Here is a 16,559-nt window from a genome sequence, read left to right as displayed (position 1 = left end):
AAAATAGAGTTAGAAACTGAGTGCTTAAAATAAATGAATGAAATAAATTGTGTCCTGAATGCTCCTGTCTGGGAACTGGGAACAATCGTGTTTATTTAGAGCTGCGAAATTAACTTCTTTTGGAAAAAAAGAGATAATTACTTAAAAAGAAAAACTGTTTTTATATAACTTTGGAAGTTGCTTTCAGACTGCTGCGGACAGGATTTGTGTTACCGATGTAAACCAATTTGTCACTGTCCGCTTTAATTATTGGGGAAACGCCAGTGTTCAGCAGCCTTTCTTCTTAATATATTGTTTAAAGGTTTCACTCGCCACCCTGAACAGCCTTTCGCCACATCCCTTCACCCATCTCGTGATTTCGGCCGTCTCTCACGCAACGCTTTCTTGAGACCAAGTTTGTTCTCAATGTGAGTTCAAGTCTCAATGAAGCATTATAAGCAAATGAGTAGTCTATCCCCACGCCTATAACACCATGGCCCCCAATCTCACCAAGATCATCGTTAATGCAGATACACTATTAGCATTGCATCCCTCTCCCTCCTATTTATGAATCAGTAGGAGTTCTGTTGTTTGCAACTGGTTCCTCTTCATGGTTAAGATAAGGCAGCCTCTTATGCGTCATTTAAAATAAGCAATGTTTATTTTGTCATGTGCTAAAGGTACACACATATACAGCTGCCGAGTTTAAATTCGGTTTTACTTATAACTGCCGGTTCTAGCACGGTATCTTTTTTAAACCATAGCACCGTACTGTTTATTTAAGAGATGGGAACATGCAGTGGCCCGCTTCACCTGCTGCCTGTCTTGTCTTTCTCTGTGAACAGTCAGATCAGAGCTCGTTTTAACTTTCATTAATCAGTGAGTTGGCTGCTGCTTTAACTTTCCGGTTTCTTGTATTGTTTTTACATTTCGTCCATGAACACTTTGTTGTTCATTTAAAGGTGCAGGTTACAGGCGCGTTCTTCCCCCCACCTCCCCGCCCCCCCCCCCCCCTTTCCCTTCTCTATCTGTCTCTGTGCCCTCAGGGCCAATCTGAGAACATGCAGCCAGTAGATTGCTTTCAGAGGCAGGCTCTGCGATGATGGATTGCCATGTCAATTTAACCGGCGAAGGATTAATTTGTTTCAATGATTTCTCTTTAGGCAGAACGCCAGCATTTTTCTATCTCTTCCTTTCCCCTTCTCTCTCCTCTTTACAACCAAAGTAGATGTAGTTTGTAAGGGTGATAATAGTAAGAGATAAGTTTGACTCTGCCGTGGCATGACATTGCAATAGGGCTACACAGTGATGTTCTATCTCCTTAAAATGACTGCTAGCTATCTGATCTGAACTTTACAATCACATTTATTATGTCTGTGGATGCTTGTTTATAATTCACCACAGAACAATTTCTGCGCGATGCTTTTTTTTAATCCTCAGCACCATTTCAATGCCAAAAGCAAAAACTGTCATTTTAAAGTTCTGCATAAAAACGTTGACGATCAAGTAATTTCCCAAGAACTACTAAACCAGAGGGGATTCTGGACATGGCATTGTCTGATGCAGGCAAATTTATCAAACCCCAATTTTGCTCTTTATAAAATAATGGCTTAGATGATCTGCTATCTCACATGAATGGCTATTAGCAAGTCTCCATCCACAATCAACACTACCGCTACCCCCCACACCTCCTTCCCACCCCACCACACATCCTTGCCTAATGCATGTAACTTGATTACTTGATTCCATTGTGCACAATTACTTGCTGAAATCTTGTTTCTTCCTAATTATTTCGGCTAATGAGTTGGTCTTCTCGTTTCTCTTAAACGGACGAGTTAATCAATAAGACTCCGTAATGTATACAGATAAGCGTTGTTTCTATATTTCTCTAATGTCGTGCACATCGAGTGGCCTGGGCCGAAGATTCCACAGCCTGCCAACATCCAAAACCACCAACAGCATCCCCCCCCCCCCCCCCTCCATTTGGATTTACATTACATATGAATATTTCGGTGTAAGATATTAAACAATTGATCATTTCGGATGAAAATAGGTTAGCTATTCGATTTTACTTATGCTGCCACAGACGGAGTGGTTGAGGCTGGAAACTCCCTTCTGCCCTTCTAGATGACAATTTAGATATTACTAGATCACATGGCGCAAATAGCTGTAGACTCCCATCGAAAACTTGCTGAAGAAGATTAATAGGACTCGTCAGAGCTATGAAAGCACAGCTTTGCAGTAAATTTATGCTACAGGAAGATAAATTGCTGATGAAGATTTTAGTTATCAAACATCTCCAGTCCTCCACTACTAGATTTAATTAGATTTTTTTTCATACCAAAATCTGAAATTACGTAGTGCACAAATCAGCTTCGTAGGATCATTAAAGCATTTTAAACAGAGCTCCTTTTGACTTTCTTGTTCGGGCTAGCCTAGCATTTCAGACTAATGGATGAACAGCCTCCCCATTTTACGTTGCTTTATTTGAAATATCATGCTGACCCTTTAATTCTAAGCAGGCATTATTCAAATCGCTGATTTATGATCAATAGCAACCGACAGAAATGTGTGTATTATTTAACTACCTCCTTCTCCAGTGATGGAAATGGCTGTAAGGAGAAAGTACAGCATATCCTTCATGCCAGGGAGTTTAGAGACTACAATAGAAGCCGGCGGTAAAGAGTGTAATAGAATAATAACTTTGCATATGTACTGTCAGATCCGCCGGTCTCAAAACAGTGGCGGCAAACTTACGTGCATATGCTCCATCAACAGCTTTTCACCAGAGTACCTATTTCAGAAGTTCCAAGTCAGGTGAAAATTTTGATATTGCGTGGCAATTACGATCTCTTGAGATTAACGTGTGAAGTTTGACAGGAGGCGGGACGCAAACCACTTGGAGAAGGTATGACTTGGGAGAAAGAGAGAACAGAGAGAAGTAAAAGTCCCTTCAATGTAGTTGTGTTATGAATTTAGCCAGAAGTATTGGGAATCCCTGACAAGTAGTGAATTAGGTCTGAGTTCCATTACGATCTGCTGCTTTCAAATCCGTCTGCTCGTCCCTCCAACTTTGAAGCTATTGACTTAGCAAGTGAACAGAACAGGCGAGAAAACATATAGTTACATTTTGGCACATCATTTCGTCTGGAAACATTTTGAGACCTTTTGCACTTTGCAACTGGACGCAAATAAAATCAATTCTCGCATCTCACCTGTTTAGATTAGTGATTAAAATGGGAAATTATGAAACAATTGTGTGAAGGTGGGACTTTTTTTTAAGATACGCAGCCTTGGAAAGGGAAAATAATCATTTCACAATACTCGCATTCATTACACGCACATCTAAGTCTTCAGTACGAAATGGACAGTGTTTTTCAAATATGTTGACTTAAATATCATTTTGACCATGCTTCATTTAAATCTGGCACACACATCTGCTTTGTTTCTAATTAATTCGTGACTTTATTATGACAAAAGCTGGAAAGAAGCGAATTCAGTTGACAACAGTGGGGTACGTTTTATTTTATTAAAATGCTAAAAGTTGTTAAATATACCCTTTCTCGAGCAAGCCCGCTTCGTCATGAGCGACATCCGGTCAACCCGTTTGAACACCCCATGTACTTTTTCTTCTTTGGAAATGAAAATGTAAAATGTTGCCAGAAGAAACTAAAATAACAATCCGATCATTTACAACGATCAATTTGAAACTATTTTTTATAACTTTCTTAACCAAGTCAAACGATCCTGAACGCCAATGTTGAGTGATATTTGGACAGTATTGTCAGTTACAATTACCTATTAGTCAGTTGTTGTTAGTCACAGCTCCTATGACTAACAAGTTTTAGGTCGGAGTAAAATGCATTACCCTTAGTGTTTATAAAGGCAACCTATTAGTTAATAGCACAAAAGGTAGCTACTTTAGAACAAAAAAAAGCGTCCATTGTCTATACACGCTAACATTTACTGCTAAATTGGAAGAATCCCATTGTAACATTTTTGTATATTTTTACACAAATTTGTATTTTTTTTCAAGTTGCAAGTTGATAAACTTAAAACAATGTTGGTGCTTAAACACAAGCAGAAAAACCCAAGAAAGTTGTTCCACAAGGATCGAGAGTGTGGTGCTGGAAAAGCACAGCAGGTCAGGCAGTATGCGAGGAGCAGGAGAATCGACGTTTCGGGTATGAACCCTTTATTAGGAATTCCTGACGAAGGACTTATGCCCGAAAGTTTCTCCTGCTCCTCGGATGCTGTCTGACCTGCTGTGCTTTTCCATATCAAACTCTCGACTCTGATCTCCAGCATCTGGAGTCCCCACTTTTTCCCTGTTCCACAAGGATATTTGCATTGCTTCATTATAACAATATTGACCTTTTTTTACAGCAATCCGAGAATCAACGATTATATCATAGGATCATGAAATGAACTTGAAAACTAACTTTTGTTTTAAATGTCTTTCCAGGATTCTACATCCAATTCCCTGAAGAAGACTAACCATCCGAAACTACACCGAGCATGGTTAAAATGCCAAGTGTATTTTCCCTGAAAAGCTACAGTTTTAATCTAATTAATCAAATCTGACGGTAGTTTGATTATTTCAGAAACAGCACCATGTATTTCCTTACTTTAACAATCGACTTCCTGTCCCATCTCAGAGTCTCAGACCAACTTGAGTCAATTTGGATACAGTAATGAAATTGGTCATACTGCGCACACTGACCCATTTTCTCACATAAAACATCAGAGAATGTCACACCTGTGAAAATTCTTTCCATTCTTATCCTGGCAAGGTAGGGTCAATGTCAATCTGTCACTGGAGGCAGAAGATTCAATATGTTCTCTTAAATTGTTGAACTTCAGTTAGGAAAATTCACTCAGGGATAGTCTAATCATCATGCAATCTTTTTAATTTGAAAGATACCTGCAGTAATTACTATAACAATGCTCACCTAAAATTGGTTTAACATGCCGCCCATTCCTGGTCTGAGTTACAAGCTGAATGTATCCCTCAAAAATCTATGAATATTAACTTTGCAATCATATTTATCATATGTGTGAAATAACACATTTGTTTATATTCTGCATATAATGACTAACTTACAAACAAACTTTTTTTCAGCCAAATACAAAAGCATGAATTAGAATACAATTAAATTATGTTTAAAGCTGCATCTTTACATCATACAATGTTGTTTAATGATAGTGCAGCACCTCTTGCAAAAAGTAATGTTCCAATTTCTGATAATGAGCCTTCCAGCTCATCAGCTTTATATGCAAAGTGTATGTAACCGCAAATTGTGAAATCATAAGTTATACATAATTGGAAGCCAAGAACAAACTTTCTTTTAGTGACTTGCATTGATAATCTGGCATTATATGAAAATAATGTGACATATTACAAACCCTGGCTGTGTGGAATAGCACTACTCTTAACCAATTTAAAAGATGCTGATTCTCGTAGATATGCAATGTTTGGACAGCACAACAGATCCTGAGATCAACAGCATGTTTTAAGGACAAAGTCTTTTCTTTGGAACTGCTGATCGGAATATTGTATTACTTTGATTTGAATTGCACATCTATTGCTTTGCAGTTTTGAAAACCCTTAAAGATGTGTACATTGGTTATCAGAGCTGAAAATATGTTGCTGGAAAAGTGCAGCAGGTCAGGCAGCATCCAAGGAGCAGGAGAATCCACGTTTCAGGCATTCCTGAAGAAGGGTTCATGCCCGAAATGTCGATTCTCCTGCTCTTTGGATGTTGCCTGACTGCTGCGCTTTTCCAGCAACACATGTTCAGCTCTGATCTCCAGCATCTGCAGTCTTCACTTTCTCCTACATCAGTTATCAGCCTGCTCTTCATGAGTGTTTTGCCAGAATTCCATCATGAGCAAAGCTAGTGAAGAGTTAGCAGTTGACATTTCATTGAAAAAAAATCCTTGTTCCTGGTAACATCAGTAATTGAAATTGCAGTTTAAGCACTGATAGTTTTTGCTGAGATTTCTTATGCAAAAGATATTTTGAACATTTCAACTGCTATTCAGGAATTAATATAACATTGCTTGTCACTGTATACTAATAAAAATATTTTTTAAAAAGGTAGGAGTAGTGTTATTATGAACTGATTTCTATCTCAATGGATCAGAAAATATCATTTTAAATTCTTGGTGAAAACATCATGGGCAATTAAATCTATTGACATATATACTTTATTGTATCTGGAATGAAATAGTTGCCATCATTATTACAGAAAGGAACAGTAATTATCAAAGAAGATGAGGGTTTTAAACAAATGTAACATTTTGAATGTTCAACATTGACTTCATTCCAGCTGAATTTGCTTGTTCATTTTAACAGATGCTCAAGTATATGTTTCTGGAGCTTTTGTTGTCCCTTAGTTTGTTTAACATATTGCCTTTGAACTCATTCATCTTTTTTTGTACTCTCCGTTCACCTCAGAATCATCATGCAACATGTCTCAGATTTATTGTACCTGTACTTTTGATATCAATTCATTTTCTCATTTCTGAACATTGTCCATTGCTCCAAAGTTATGGTCATTACATCCATCACTGTAAGGACCTCAAAAGTTACCCTGGGAAATGTTCAGCGACTTATCCTCCAACTATTTTGTGATTACGAATCACAAAACGTTAGCTTAGAGAACATATTTTCATTTCCATTATCAAACTAAGTACAAGGAGCCAATGTGTTGGGATGGAAAATGATGGCTTCTTTCAGTCTTTTAATCATGTGTTTCAGGATCCAATTTAGAAAAACACTTTCAGTACCAATGTAACATTTTCCCATGTTTCACTGAAGTTATGCTGAAGTTTCTTCATAGCACTTGATAGCAGTTGTATTAAATGTTGACAGTTTTGCTTCGTGTGTCCAGGGACCGCTTATAATTAGGCTGAGGTGCTTTTCACAGAAGTTTACTAACAACAACAACAACTTGGAGTCATAGAGTCATTGAGTCATACAACACTGAAACAGGTCCTTTTGTCCATGGCAAGCATAATCCCAAACTAAACCAGTCTCACCTGCTTTGGCTTGGCCCATATCCCACCAAACCTTACTTATTCATGTATTTATCTAACTGTCTTTTAAATGTTGCAACTATGCCCACATCCACCATTCCTCTGGAAGTTCATCCACTCACAAACCACACTCTTTGTAAAAAAAAACCCCTCATGTTTTTTTGTAAATCTCTCTTCTCTCACCTTTACAAAATGCCCTCTAGCCTTGAAATCCCCCATTCTAGGGAAAATACACTATTAACCCTATGAATACCCCTCATAATTTTATAAACCTCTGAAAGTTCACCTCTCAACCTCTTAATCTCCAGTGAAAAAAGTCCCAGCCCACCCAGTCTTTCATTATAACTCAAACACATTATAATCCCAAATACAGCAATATTCTGTTAAATCTCTTCTGATCAACTTGTATTATATAATGTCTTGAAAGTAGCAGGCTTCCCAAAGTACTATAGAAAAATGCTATCAGATAAAACTTGGTCCTCAGTCACATCGACGTATTGAGACAGGTGACCTAAAGTTTGGTTGGTGTTAAAGGAGGACAAAGAGCAGTGGAGAAGCTGTGAGACATAGGGAGATAATTCTGGAGTTTTGTGCCTAGGCAGTTGGAAATACAGCTGCTAACAATGGTGAATGATGTCTAATCAAAATTAGATCACAGTTAGTGCTTAAAGTTAAAGATAATGAATTCCTCCACATTAACGTTAGAATATTCCTATATACCAGATGTAACAAATTATTACCGAATGCTGAAATTCAAAGTCTCATAATAGGGATAGCCATGGTGAACTGCCAGAGGTAGGAAGCACAAGGCATTATTTACAGTATTCCTGTTTTAGGTTGTCAGATTATTGCTGCTGTCTTCAAACAGCAAAGATAAAGATTAAACATCAGTTAACCATCATGCCTTTAAGCAATTAAATTTTCATATGCAATTGTCTACACGATTGAGATATTTCAAAAAACAATGTGATAATGTTTTGAGTCTGAAGGGCTTGTTTGGCAAATGTTCCAGATAATTTGAGTTCTAACACAAACAAACTAATTTGATTGTTTAAGGGTATTAGATGCTGGCTTTTTCAAACCTCCTGCAGTTCTTTTGCATTATGAGCTCTGGATTCCTTTGTAGCTTTGAACTGTCAAGCTACATTGGATGGATACTGTATTGTGAAAATGTAATCAAAATAGTTAGTTAACAAAGGTTTAACTATAAGTTAACAGGTTTCCAGTAGCTTAGATTTTTTAAAAGGTCACATTTTTAGAATGGGAGATCCCAAAACTGAAGAAATATTCTGGGTGAGAGGTGAAGCTGAAGTATCACACAGAATACAAAACACAATTAGATAAAATTATGAGCAGAAATGTGAATTTTTGTTCCATGCTCATCAAAACTAGAAGCCACTGGAGTAAGTCCTTCAATCTCCTAGCTAGCCAGGAACAACCCTTTGTATGAGAAGTTAATATAATACTCCATTATCCTATACTTTTACAGAAATCATCTGTAGTAAAAGCAGATAAACATACATTTTATGAATGTTCCTCCATGCAAGTAGCTTTGGGCTATTTTGTTCACAACGTTTCAAATTATACACTCTTTTGCTATTAGTTGCAAGTTGTCTTCTTATTAGAAGCTGTCGTTTTGATGCAGCAATGATTTACTTCCCTGTGTTATGTTGAAAATGTTAAAGTATGAATGTATACAGATGGGAACTGATGACCTGAATTCATACTGGTAAAAGAAATTTGTCTTCATAACTATAACGGACAAAATGGTTTAGATAATATGTTTTAAGCCACAACTAAATCATTTGTGGTTTCCTTAGTTCTTAACTATACATCTTAGAACTCCATGTGTAGATCACAGAGTCAATTAACTAGAACATTCCTATTTAGTCAAAATCAAACATAAATCTTTATTTATGGTAAAATAACTTTTACAGCTTTAGTTGTCAGTTTTTTTTCTTTTAGAACATGATAGAAAAATGTAGCTGGTCTTTCTGAAGTTTAGTCACAGAATACTGGATGCAATGGAAAGCACCAGGAAATAAAATATTTTCATAAGCATTCTAAAGAGTTGAAAGGTTGGTTCAGCTTATGGATCTAATTTGCAACAGTCTAATTCTAATGAAGACTTCGGGGATACAGAAGCAATGACCACCAATCCAGAAGTTATGCCAAGCCTGTAAGTACATCCAGATAAATTTCTGGATATATAAATATATATGTATATGTATATATGACTATATCAGTTTATGTATAAGCATTTATCTGGAACCAGAAAATCAATTAGATATTCCTGAGATTTTGCATAAGATTATCACTACTTAAATGTTTTTAACTGTTTATTTTCACTGCTTTAAACTGAAGTCAGTTATTTCAACCTTTACGTGTCTCCAGGTTTGCCAACCATCCTATATTCCTCGGGAGACTCCAGGAATTGAATATTAATCTCTATAAATCCAGGGATAAAAATTCTGAAGTGTTAAGAACATGTGGATTTTTCACTTTGGTCTATTAGCTAAAGAAAAGTACTTTTTAAAAAACGAACTGAGTATGGTCGCAAAAGGCAGGAGGTTATGCAATGAGTCCATCAAGAATACATCCAGGTGAAGTTGGCAAACTTATATGTCTCTGTGCTTTCATGTGTCAATGCTTCTGTGGTTCAACTACTAGATTGATGAGTAGAATATTAATCTGGGATCAGGTACAGAGAGAAAAAAAGCATTGATGATCCTCTTTATTGCTTTTTCTGACATTTTTGGATGTATGTCTGGGTAACACCAAGAAATGCAGAATTCTGCAAATGCTGTTGAGAAAGTTTATCATGAAAAACAAATAAATAAGTGGGAAAACAGTCTATGTGCTGGTAGTCAATGTAATACAGCATTTGGGATCTGAATGGAATGTTGAAGTTTCTTGCTTACACATTCCTTGCCTTGATCTGTGGTTATAGTCACAGAACAGTCCAAGGTCTGAGGACAGTGACCAGCAAAGTCAGAAATCAGTAAATCATCCCTACATTTGGAATGGACTGTAAAAATAAAACAATGAATTAGTTTCAGACAGTGTTTTGGCTCTACCTAAAATTATTCCTGTCTAATAAACATAACATTTGGGGAATCAGTGCAATTAGTAGAGTCCTGGTTACATTATATTAATTCTTAAAATATTGGAACAAAGTTTTTACAATAAAAGTGGTTTCTTAACCTCCAAATGATCCTAATTAGAAGGGATGAATATTTATTTTTTCTGAGTCCTAAGTAATATGACGTTGGTCAGTATTAATCTATATGAAATGGCTATAAGTCCACAGCAGAAAATGATTCTCAGATCTGTCACAATTGTGCTTAAATTTATGAATTAGAAAGGCCATGATGACAAGTAGTGAAGGAGATGCAAATGTGTGCAAGAGAGAGAGAGAGAGAGAGAGAGAGAGAGAGAGAGAGATCTAAGTGCTCTGTCATAACAATATAGAAAGAACTGCTAATTGCACTAAGTTCTTTCTTTAACCTTTCTTGATTATGCTTGATGCTGTCACCAGGTGCAAAGTCAAAATATTTCATTTCTGCAATACTGTTAATCCTCACACTGATTTGTGAGGATCCTCACATGAAGCTTTGGAAGAATATCGGGAAAGTTGGACCAATCTGAAATGTGGAATTAAGAAGGCTAAAAGGGGCCATGAGATACCTTGAGCAAACAGGGTTAAGAAAAATCCCAAAGCCTTTATTTGAATATAAGGAGCAAGAGAGTAACTAGAGAAAGGGTTGGCCCACTCAAGGACAAAGGAGGAAAGTTATGTGTGGAGTCAGAGAAAATGGGTGAGATTCTTAACGAGTACTTTTCATCGGTATTCACCGAGGAGAGGGACATGACAGATGTTGAGGTTAGGGATAGATGTTTGATTACTCTAGGTTAAGTTAGCATAAGGAGGGAGGAAATGTTGGGCATTCTAAAAGACAATAAGGTTCGACAAGTCCCCTGATCCAGTTGGGATCCATCCCAGGCTACTGAGGGAAGTGAGAGAGGAAAAACTGGGGCCTTAACAGATATCTTTGCGGCATTCTTGAATACAGGTGAGGTCCTGGGGGACTGGAGAATTGCTAATGTAGTTCCCTTGTTTAAGAAGGTGGGCAGGGATGATCCAGGTAACTACAGACCGGTGAACCTGACGTTAGTGGTAGGGAAGCTGCTGGAGAAGATGCTGGAGAGGACTTATTTAGATTTGGAAGAAAATGGGCTTCTAAGTGATAGGCGACATGGTCTTACCAACTTATTGGAACTCTTTGAGGAATTGATGAGGGAAGGGCTGTAGATGTCATATACATGGACTTCAGTAAGGCATTTGATAAAGTTCCCCATGGTAGGCTGATGGAGAAAGTGAAGTCGCATGGGGTCCAGGGTGTACTAGCTAGATGGGTAGAGAACTGGCTGGGCAGCAGGAGACAGAAAGTAGAAGTGGAAGGGAGTTTCTCAAAATGGAGACCTTTGACCAATGGTGCTCCACAGGGAACTGTGTTGGGACCACTATTGCTTGTGATGTACCTAAATGATCTGGAGGAAGACATAAGTGGTCTGATTAGCAAGTTTGCAGATGACACTAAGATTGCTGGAGTAGGAGATAGTGAAGGGGACTGTCAGAGAATGCAGCAGAATACGGATAGATTGGAGAGTTGACGGAGAAATGCCGGATGGAGTTCAATCTGGGCAAATGTGAGGTGATGCATTCTGAAAGATCCAATTCAAAAGCATACTATATGGTAAATGGAAAAGTCCTGCGGAAAATTGATGTACAGAGAGATCTGGGTGTTCAGGTCCTTTGTTCCCTGATGGTGGCAATGCAAGTTAATAGAGTGGTCAAGAAGGCATATGGCATGCTTTCCTTCATCGGATGGGGTATTGAGTATAAGAATTGGCAGGTCATGTTCCAGTTCACAAGACTTTGGTTCAGCCACATTTGAATTACTGCATACAGTTCTGGTTGCCAAATTATCAAAAGGTTGTGGATGTTTTAGAAAGGGTGCAGAGGAGGTTCACAAAAGTGTTGCCTGATATGGAGATACTAGCTGTGAAGAGAGGTTGAGTAGATTAGGATTATTTCCATTAGAAAGACGGAGCTTGAGGAGGTCTGAGATCTACAAAATCATGAGAGGCATAGACAGAATAGATAGCAAGAAGCTATTTCCCAGAGTGGGGGACTCAATTTTTAGGGGTCACGAGCTCAAAGTGAGAGGGGAAAAGTTTAAGGGAGATATGCATGGAAGGTTCTTTACACAGAGGGTGGTGGGTGCTTGGAATGTATTACCAGTGGAGGTGGTAGGGGTGGGCACGATAGCATCATTTAAGATGTATCTAGATAGATACATGAGTGGGCAGGGATCAGAGGGATACAGACCTTTCGAAAATAAGCAACAGGTTTCAATAGAGGATCTGGATTGGTACAGGCTTGGGAAGCCAAAGGGCCTGTTCCTGTACTGTAAATTTTCTTTGTTCTTTGTTCTTTGATGATGACAAATATATGAAAGCTCAATGTTAGAACATAGAGAAACCCCTGCAATAAGATTTTGTGCACAATTTCAAAATGCATAGACATGAGTTTATGGACTATGATATTCATGCTGAGATTATTTATGTTTACTGGTAGGAAACAGGTCTATTAAAATGGAAAGTCCTTTAGCAAGATAACTAGTGCCCTTTTAAAAGCATCAATTTAATGGTCATATTAAAAAATTGTTTTAAAAATAAAATTTATAACCAGCAGGTTGACAAGCATTAATATTTTTATACCCTCACGGTCGGACTGTTTAAAGAACATACGCAGTCGAAGGGACTTTGTGGATGAGTTCAGGCAGCTACAGCAGTGAGACTACACTTTGTTTAATGGTATTATTGATTCCTAGTCCATGACTGACAAGGTGAGGAATATTAGACAAATGTTACAAAAGAATCAAATGGTTAATAAGTTAAATAATAAAAAGTATTTGCATCATATTTCAATGACTGCTCTCAGTGGTGCTGCTATATTTGTGTTCTGTTGGAATATTATCTTTTCCTTTTGTCGCCAAAGAAGGAATTCATTTGAAATACTGACACATTGCACAACATTTTTATGCACATTAATACAGCTCACAACTTTTCCCTACATGCCTTCCAGATTGAAATTTGATTTCAACTTTCAAACTAACTCCGAGATAAAGTTTCTTCGACTTGATTTTAGAAATTTCAGGGAAGATCAATTACTCAATTTTGTGACATAAGGAAATCTCTATTATTAAGAGCATTGCCCTAGCTCTGTAAAATTACCTTGATGCATATCTGATGGGAGATTTAAAAATGTGCTTTAATAAATTATACGTACATATGCCACACACATATGCAAATTGCAATTGCTGTATTCCAAGAACCTTTGTACAAATTCAATTAAAATAATTGTATTGCAGTACTTTTACTTATTCATTTATGGAACATGGGTTCCACAGGCAAGTCCAATATGTATTGCTTGTCTTTAACAAGCATCAAGAAGTTAATGTTGAGCTATCTTCTTGAGTCACTGCAGTCCACATGATGTAGGTACAGTTACAGTACTGTGCAAGATGGAGTTACAGGATTTTGATTCAGCATAAATAAAGGAGCAACAATATAATTCCATTAAAGGATAGTGTGCTTTTGGAGTAAGAACAGAAGAAGAAGATCCTCGTGTCTCACATTGTTACTATTGGTCTGCTCAACTGGGTCATAAAACCTTTATTTTAAAAAATATGCTTTGGCATATTTTATTAATCTCAAAGTATGTTCACCAAAAATACAATGTATGATTACAATAATAAATAAACATAGCAGCTGTTCTCTTGAAATATATCAAGCAAATTCAGTACTTCTGCCGTGGCTGCAAAAATTCAAGTTAGCATTTAATTGCTTCACAGGATAGGCTACAATATAAGATTCAACCTGGTGCTTCTTAAGCTTTTCCCACTGTGATGCCATATTGAGGCTTAAAAATTATTGCAGCCCTTTGGTAAGAACTGGAAGTGAAGTGGGGTAACAGTGAGAGCAAGATCCTGTTCGACTGGGAGGACAGCTGTTATAATGTGGTCAATGCCCCATGGTTGTTGTTGTAGCTGCAGAACTCTGGGGGGTGTCCACTTTGGGAAGCCCTGACTTAACTTGGAAACAATAATCCTCTCGTTATCTGGTGGTACACAAATTAAGTAATGGAAGAATTTTAACTTGGGAAAGTAGTGGTCCTGAATGAAGGTGTCAGGTCAACTAAAATTCTGACTGCTTCAGGAAACAGGTTGCAACTGCCAATTTTTAACTTTAATCGAGTGGAACGAGGTACAGGCAGACAGTCTCAGGATTCAGGCTGGCACTTTAAGTATGCTAATGTGCCTGAAAACCTCGGATTGAACCTATTTTGCAGATTTAACTATGAATAGCCATGTAATAAAAAAAGGGCCCACAATGTAAGAATATTCTTGTATGACCTAAATATGATACAAATTAAGTTCATGGTTCATGTTCAATTGGAAATTTTGTGTGGGTTTATTTGAGGTAACTAATATATACAGTACAGAATAATCTCCAGGCACATCCTGTGCCTTGAGTGCTACAGAGCAGATAACCAGTGGCCTATTGTTTGGGTATTTCACTCATTACCACATTGATCCCATAAAAGGACATCACTCTAAAGAGTGTAATGCACCATAAAAGTATAGAATCCCTACAGTATGGAAGCAGGCCATCTGGCCTATCGGATCCATACTGACCCTCCAAGCAGCAACCTGTTCAAACCCACCCCCTACCCGATCACCATAAACCTGTATTTCCCATGGCTAATCCAATGAGCCTGCCCATCTTTAGACTGTGGGAGGAAAGCGAAGCACCAGGGGAAACCCACACAGACACAGGGTGAATGTGCAGAGTCCACACAGACAGTAGCCCGGGTCCCTGGTGCTGTGGGGCAGCAGTGTGCTGACCACTGAGCCACCTCATGTCTTGTGGGCCTTTGAAACTGGGCAACAATAGTGAAGTACAGACAGGTTCAAGAAGAAAGTCAGCCTCTCCACCATGTTGCTTGTCAGCCAGGCATCATTTCTGTTTGCAACCCAATCTCCACAAGAGAAACTCCTCCACCCCTTCACCAGATATCAGTACTGGACACCTTCCTAAACTTAGATCTGTTCCACCCCATGTTGGTGGTTTGTCTCACATTTCCAAACAGGACCTACATAAACCTGCAACTTATTCATATGTACTTTCTTTCTGTGAAACCTGCATTCTGGACAAGGAACCCATTAGGACCAACAAATTGCAATGCACGGAATTACAATTCTACAGTGAGTGGAGAAAGACAGATTTCTGTGTTTGTTACCATAATCTACACTCCACTTTCCCCCAAAACTTCCAATGCACCAGCAAGTGGAAACTCTTGCCATCTGTTACAAATATTTTGCATTTACATTAATAACCTCTCTGGCATTGCATTGTTCCTGTGTTCATCTGTCCATCAAAATCAACAGTAAAAGCCGACCCCAGCATTGATAGGAAGATCAAACACAGGAGATGGTTTGCACGTACTGCAAGACATACGATGAAGTTTTAAAGGTCACTAACTAAACTTTATGCTGCAGCATTCAAACCTTAGGCTCTGGAGACAAAAGTGACTGAAGAGTGGAGAAACAGTTGACACAGGTTGAGGGTTAGCATACAGATGCAAAGTATAGAATGCGGTGCTCAATAGTTCATTATTGAAGTCAGAAGTATTTATAATTTATTTCAATGGCCCAGTATTTGTTACTTAATGCAAGTTGATTAAATTTGTTCGTAATACCAATTTAGAAATGAAGTGCCTATCTCAGGAATTATAGGATGAAGCAAGCAAAATGTGAAAGTGAAAGTTAATGTAGGCAGAAGTAAAGTAAGACCATTGGAAGGGAAAAGGGAAACAAGCTTATGCAGCAAACAGAGCTGAAATAGCTAACATTTAAAAATGTGTAAGACTATAGTAAACTATAAGCTCAATATGTCCAGCAATAGTCTACATAGCCCAAAACATTGGACCACAAGTCAAAGGATTATTCAATTCTTTGGAATACCTAATCAATTTAAATTAGATTCCCCACAGTGTGGACACAAGCCCTTCAGCCCAACCAGTCCACACCGACCCTCCGAAGAGTATCCCACCCAGACCCATTTCCCTCTGACTAATGCACCTAACACTATGGACAATTTAGCATGGCTAATACACCTGACTTGCACATCTTTGGATTGTGGGAGGAAACCGTAGCACCCGGAGTAAACCCACGCAGACACGGGGAGGACGTGCAAACTCCACACAGACTTGTCCAAGGTTGGACTCTAACCTGGGACCCTGGTGCTGTGAGATAGCAGTGCTAACCACTGAGCCACTGTGCCACACCAATTAATATAGTGATCTGGCCAGATCAACTGTGAGAATTTATGTTTGTTAAGAAACATAGGAGAGACCCAATGAAGATGACGCACAGAAGTCTGACAAGGTTAATCCTCATAATCTGGGTCTA

The sequence above is a fragment of the Hemiscyllium ocellatum genome, chromosome 39 (assembly GCF_020745735.1).
Source record: "Hemiscyllium ocellatum isolate sHemOce1 chromosome 39, sHemOce1.pat.X.cur, whole genome shotgun sequence".
Lineage (NCBI taxonomy): Eukaryota > Metazoa > Chordata > Chondrichthyes > Orectolobiformes > Hemiscylliidae > Hemiscyllium > Hemiscyllium ocellatum.
Note: the sequence above shows the minus strand (reverse complement) of the source record.